Source organism: Schistocerca americana, chromosome 3 (genome assembly GCF_021461395.2).
Source record: "Schistocerca americana isolate TAMUIC-IGC-003095 chromosome 3, iqSchAmer2.1, whole genome shotgun sequence".
Taxonomy (NCBI): Eukaryota; Metazoa; Arthropoda; class Insecta; order Orthoptera; family Acrididae; genus Schistocerca; species Schistocerca americana.
This window is the reverse complement of record NC_060121.1, coordinates 456,881,211-456,887,424: the sequence shown is the minus strand read 5'-3', so window position 1 is coordinate 456,887,424 and position 6,214 is coordinate 456,881,211. Positions and strand designations below refer to the sequence as shown.

Below are 6,214 nucleotides of genomic sequence, written 5' to 3'. Positions count from 1 at the left end.
AATATTAGATGAAGCAAAAGCAGTATCTAATGAGTTACGCTGGCAGACGATTTAGACCATGGCTGTAGCGTGTAACGAAGTGCAGAGCCCATAGCTGGATTTTGCAACATTATGTATGCATCGTAAGTGTAAGGAAAGATTTAAATCTATGCTTTTTCTTTATGACTGTGATATTTACGAGCTGTAGTATTCGAAACAGAAAGGGTATTTCAAATTCGATTACTGCCACCTTCCTTCTGAGATGAAATGAACGTCGGAGCGGCCTGTCATAAGAGTATCGGAGGGTGGCAGAGAGGGGGGGGAGGGGGGGGACGAGGCCACTGGTGCCTTTTTACTGTATAGTATATTCAAGTATAAAGCTGGGCAAATATTTTACCACTTTGAAAAGTGAGTCAAGCAAGACTCGGGCGGCCTACTCCGTGCGGGAGAGCGCCGAGTGTAATAATTGTGTTTGCCTGCGGGGGTTGCGCGCCCCAGCGCCCGTCGCCGAGGGTGCACGGCGGGAGTGGTGGTGGGGGATGTGACGTCAGCGGGCGCATGCGCCCGGCGGGCGACGTCGCGTCGCGCAGAAGACGCGAGCGGCGTGCCGTCATTCAGTGAGCGGTAGCCGACACGGCAAGTTGTCAGAGGAGCGGAAGCTGCGTGCGGCGCCAGGACGCGCGCTACCGCCGGGTACCTGCGCAACGCACGACGGGGCCTCTCGGCAATGAGGCGGGTGGGCGTCGCGCGCCACCTTGCCTGAGGAGGAGCGACGCCGAGCGAGCGGCGGTGGCGGCGGGCGCGGAGGCACTGCGGGACAACACCGCGTCCAAAGGTCAGTGACGAATGCGTCTCTCCGCGCATTTTCGTTTATTATTTAAATCCAGGCCTATGTCTCTGTATTGTTGGCCTTTTCACCAACGAAAATGTAGAAAGTAATACGAAAATGTGTGGGAGTAAACCAGCCTTTGACAGCCGCCTTAGTTGTCCTTTACGTTTTTGTAATGTTGATCGGCAACTGCCATCAGACGATCGTGTATAATAGCTTTAACCAAGCGCTTAATGAGCATCTCTCTGCTGTTCATAAATAAACGGTAAAATGGTTCCAAACAATGTTTTAATAAGCATGACAGAAAGCAAAAATAGACATTGTCAGTGGGCGTAAATCATGGCCTAATCAGCGTGGTCAGTTGCTGATTTTTTTTTCTATGTACGAAGTGATAAATATTGTCCCAATTTATATACATAAATTGTTCTTAAACATATGCTTTATTATTTTGAGAACAGGTCAAGTCGTGTATTCCCGTTAACGTAGTTTTTAGCACTTAAGCCATCATTACACGATAGGTGTAATAGGAAGGTGTAATTTAGTCTAAATCAGTAAGGAAATGCTCTAATATGACCACCCACTCTATGTTCCATAAGACATCTGTCGCACTTCCGTGTTAAAAAGTGGTGAAGGCAGCACAATAAATTAATAAATGTGTTGTGACACTTTGGGATCACTGGGGGTTTCCCCAAGACGGTGTACAACTGACGTAGCAGCTAGTTAGGTTGCTTAGAGAAACAGCAGATGTGCACGGCACGTAACAGCTGTTTTGCCTGGCGAACGAGGAAGGTGACTATTTTTGTGGATCTCACAGTAATTTTCACCGAACGACGTAGACACTCAAGTCAGTAGACAAGACGTTTGTCGCACGACTCGCCATTTCCAACAGTAAGCGTGGAAGCCAGCGGCCTGTCTCATACTATTATCGCAAGCAACATATTATTAAACCGTAACAGATCGCTACTGTAGGGGTTCGGAATTCCATCTGCTGTTTCATACTACAAGCGTTTCTTTTCTTTGCCAAGGGCTTTGGGTGATTCGTGTAAGTTCGCAAATACGAGCTGCATGATTTTTGATGATGGTCTGCTTGCTTTACTCCTTTCGATAGCTTAACAAACTGCACTAGATAGCGTTGCTCTTGTTTCTCTGTTTACTAACAGACATTTTAGTGTCAATGTGCTGCAGCATTGAAGCTGAAATTCGAAGAAGATACGTGTTTCAGTAAGACATTCCGATCTCAAATGGAATGCATTTCGATTTTTTCCGTGTCGGAATCCTAACTTTCATTTCAGTTTCGAACGGTTTCGTGCCTTACTTTAAATTGTAGAGTTTCTAACAACACGGCAGGCTTCTCCCGCACAGAATTCCAATTCTAAATTTAGCTATCATATAGCGTTCTCGTCATTTGTTGCTTTGCCTTCCTGTGTTATCTGTCCGTAAATGAATTAATTTCGATCTAGATGTTTAATTTTTATTGGTACTGCTTTTCTGTTGTATGTTTTATGTTGTTAGATTCCGTCTCCTTTCAAATCATTTTCTTCCCTGGACCTTCTGAATTTCTGTTTCTCCTAAGTGTATGAAAACTTGTAATACGCCTGTTACCGTCAAAGAACAAGAGATCCCAGCTATTTACTAGTTTTTGCTGTCATAACACTGAATGCTTAGGCTCTACGTAGAAGTAACGAAAACTTCTGTTCATGAAGTACAATGATTATTACTTAGCTGCAGGGATCATAAGCAAGTGTTAAGATTCGCGCCAGACACACGACAAAAGGTTCTTTCAGGGGCAGTGAACCACAAACGTTGCAGAAACGCCCGTTACTGTCACACAATATTAAGATTGTTGTAAAATTGTACCGAAAGCGATAAGTGCTTTTTTTCATATGTTTATTAGGAGGTACAGTTTTCACTGTTTGTCAAACATAATGAACACGGTTTTTAATTGCAGAATCCGTAACCCAACATCCACATATTTTTGCAGTTACTTTTTTGCGAAATGATAAGACTGAAGGTAAACTTTTGTAAATAATAAAGTTTTACAATCGCTGCCCTAAAAATTAGAGCCTCGTAAATTTTCAGCTATATACTGACTTTGTAATCGTTTATCAACTTTTTGGTTATATTGCAATTTAGAACTTACGTTTCATTTAGCAGATTCATGAATTTCGTTATTTGTAACTATGCTGTTGTATTTCTATTCCTTTTCCATATGCATTACTTCCTCATTTCGAAGCGTCAGTTTATGATTAATACATTGTGGCAGTATGCCTATAAGTTTATGACATCGCAGACACTTATGGCAAGTTCCACTGATAAAATCTTCTCTGATTGTTAGGTGAGTATCGTTACTGTCACCGTACTCTTTTTGTGACCCCGAGGAGGTTTCATCAATTTCTACACTGTTTATTAAGACTTTCCGGATGTTTCAACAATGTTTGCAGTTGGTATATTGCCGCAGACTGAAAGAGAAGGTAAGCTTTTGTAAACTATAAGTTGGTTTCAATCGTTTGTTGTCAAATATCTGTAGATTTACGCCAAACCCCGTTATATTATTAGGTATAACCGAGGATTTCCCCATGGCTGTTGTGTATAGCAATACGCTACATAGTTTCACAGAACTGGTTTTCGAAAGGTATTACTTCTAACGCAGGTATACACTCTTCACCGGAACCTGTGCTGCGGTTTTCGCTGATATGCTTTTCGCTAGTCTACTTTGTATGTGCAGGGTGGTTTGGGGAAGATGCCCTCGTGTACTGTGTTATATGAATCAGCCTATATTTTTATTCTCATCACGTCTTGTTCCGACCCACCTCTTCCGAAGAGTCCCCTCTCGACGAGGATGTGACACTTGTCGATATGACGCCCTGTCCTGTGACTGTTCCCTCTTCTTCCAGGAAAACCACATTTTGGTGGGAAGGGACCAACTTTGTTCGTGTCATCTGTTTGCTTGATTTAGTATTTCACCTCTTATCTTACTGCGTATTTTGAAGGTTAATGGGAACCAGTCACCGATGATACAATGGGCTTGGAAAGGTGCTTAGCAAGTAGTCGGTACCGACCAGTCCATGTCTTCCTCGCTCTGACGCTTTACTCATTACCCGACAAGGGACATACTGTGATGTTCCCTCTCGTTTTAGTATCCCGAGGTCCCCAAAGAACGTCCGGTTTCCACCATATGTAAGACCATACGAGATACCCGCGACTGTTGCTTCGCGAAGTAAAATAGCATGGTCGGCGAAGGAAACATTAATGGGGGGTATCGTCTTCCTGCACTCCCTGACCTGAAATTATTTTGTTAAAAAATATCAACCTCTCTTCGGCACATGAGATAAGTTTAACAACTTACGACTTTTGGCCCCCCTGATATGAGCCAGACTACTATCTCATTATATTCCGCTAGACTCTTATACGACCACTGGGCTGGAAGCAACACTGCGACTCAGTTTCACTTCAGCATTCCTGTTCGTTTCATCTACGTCTCCCACTAGCTACTAAGTCCACAGTCTCATACAAGTTTTATAAATTAATGTAACATAATGCGCATAGATAAGAAAAACGTCCGATAATGACAAACCGCTGGAAACAGTATCTTACCGTAAAATATTTAGGACTGACTATACAAAGTGACTTTAAGTGGAATGACCACTTAAAATAAATAATAGGAAAGCAGATGCCAGATTGAGATACGTAGGAAAACTGTTAAGGAAATGTAACTCACTCAAGAATGGAATGGTGTACAGGGCAGTTGTTCGACTGATTATTGACTATTATTTATCAGTCTGGAACCGTAACCAGGTAGGAAGAGATAGAGAAGATCCACCGTATAGCTGCACGTTCCGTCGCGGGATCGTTTACTCGACGCGGGCGTGTTACAGAGATTCTCAACAATCTCCAGTGGCACACACTCTACAAGAGAGGCATAGCACGTCAAGGAGACGTTTACTACTGACATTTCGAGACAGTACTTATCAGGAAGAGACGGACAACATATTACTTCCTCCCACACACATCTTGCAAAATGACCACGATGAGAAAATTCGAGAACTTACGGCTAATACTGAGGCTTACAGGCAAACATCCATCCCACGCGCCATCCGCGAGTGGTACAAGGAATGGGGATGACTCAGCGGTACGAGAAGTGCCTTTCACCACCTTCAGGTGGCTAGCGTAGTATGGTATACATGTAAATTACGAATAGTAACACTTGCCTGAACCACGTCACTACAAATATGCCTTCAATAATTACACGTATCATATGTATCCAAAAAGTAAGTGCAATTTCTCGATGACTTTCTGAATTTCAAACTTAACTTTGATAATGACAGAAATCAAAAAATTTATACATTAATTAAAGACAGAATTGCATCTTCTGTCCCCAGGACCGGTTCTATGAGTCTCAAGCTACTGCTGAAAGTTGTTCTGTGATGTCGGAATTCCATCTCACTTACGTAGCAGCTAGAGATTTATTAGTCTGTTCATTTCTCATTGATTTTACACCCCCCCCCCCCACCCGCCCTCACTAATTGCAACCCTCCTGTTAGCTGCCAAGTCGCTTTTAACAAACAATATTCATTGACATGTCCTCTGAATACTCAACCAACCCAGAAAAGTCTCTGAAAACTGGAAACCTCTTCCGGAAGCCAATTATTCTTGGGTTACGGAAATTTTCTTTCAGAAAATCCCTGTTGTTGCCCCATTATCTGCCCCCTCTTTATTTTCATAAAATCAGTGCCTGAACTAAAATCCAGTCCAGTGAGTTACAGGCTCAGGCACGACGTTGCACAATGCGATATGTTCACCTACTCCCCATTTGAAAGATCGTGTTAATAGAGAATCATCCAACTAACATTTATACTAGCGTGGAGACTGTATTTTGCTTCTTAACTGCACCATACCAATGTGGCAGTACCCGTGTCAAGTTGCAAATGCAGTTGGCGCGACACTCAACCAGCAGAGCTAGGCTAATTACAACCCGTCAACAATTTTCTTGGTCTGTTGGCTTTACCATGTGACTTTCTGTTTTTCTCAGTATCTAACTTTCTTTCGGTGTTTCATTTTGCAGACAGTTTAATCATTAGTGAGGGAAATAGCAAGGCATGTGCAGAACAGTAGTCTATTTAGTGACGAGACACCACAGAGGACGTACGTCGTGAGCCGAGAGAATTTTAGTTCGACTCTTTCGAGGACGATTGACGCGTTCACCGTATTAAATAGTGGGCCAGCGCGCTGGGTGCTCGCTGTGGTGGATGGCGTCTCGCATGTCGCACCTGCGTGCGGGATCGCTAGCTGCTGCCTGGCGTGTGTGTCTGGTGTTCCGGCGCGCCTTAATAAAGCCCGGGGGCTGCTGCGCTAATAACCCTGTAATAACGCACGCCAGTGGGCGCGCCCTCCTCTTGTCGTTAGGTT

At 43.6% G+C, this 6,214-nt stretch overlaps 1 protein-coding gene across 1 annotated transcript in view; it reads left to right on the top strand.

Annotated features, from left to right (window-relative positions):
• The first annotated feature begins 656 nt into the window (after positions 1-656).
• LOC124605790 (LIM domain only protein 3-like) overlaps positions 657-6,214 on the top strand; it is a 341,408-nt gene continuing 335,850 nt past the window's right edge. The window contains exon 1 of the mRNA XM_047137682.1: positions 657-814. The gene's annotated coding sequence lies outside the window, so the exon portion shown is untranslated. The remainder of the gene's footprint in view (positions 815-6,214) is intronic.